This window comes from Penaeus monodon, chromosome 32 (genome assembly GCF_015228065.2).
Source record: "Penaeus monodon isolate SGIC_2016 chromosome 32, NSTDA_Pmon_1, whole genome shotgun sequence".
Classification (NCBI taxonomy): domain Eukaryota; kingdom Metazoa; phylum Arthropoda; class Malacostraca; order Decapoda; family Penaeidae; genus Penaeus; species Penaeus monodon.
The window spans coordinates 33,524,213-33,524,456 of record NC_051417.1 but is presented as its reverse complement, the minus strand read 5'-3'; positions in this window follow the sequence as shown (position 1 = coordinate 33,524,456).

The following is a 244-nucleotide window of genomic DNA, read 5'->3' as shown; positions in this document are numbered from 1 at the left end:
TTCCCTTGGTCTGTGTCTCGAAGCTGAACCGACTTGAGCAGATAAGAATAACCCCGAGATAAGGACGCCTTTAGGATGACGAACACGAGAAAGGGTCTGATTCCTTGTAGAAAGCTGGAGAGACACCAAAGGACCTCAGTGTCACGCAGGAGTGGCGCTGAGACTGCCAAGAGCTATTAATTTTTTCTGACGGCCTTGCGTAGTCCCGATGCTGTTTGTGCAAGAGGAGAGAGGGTCTTCTCAG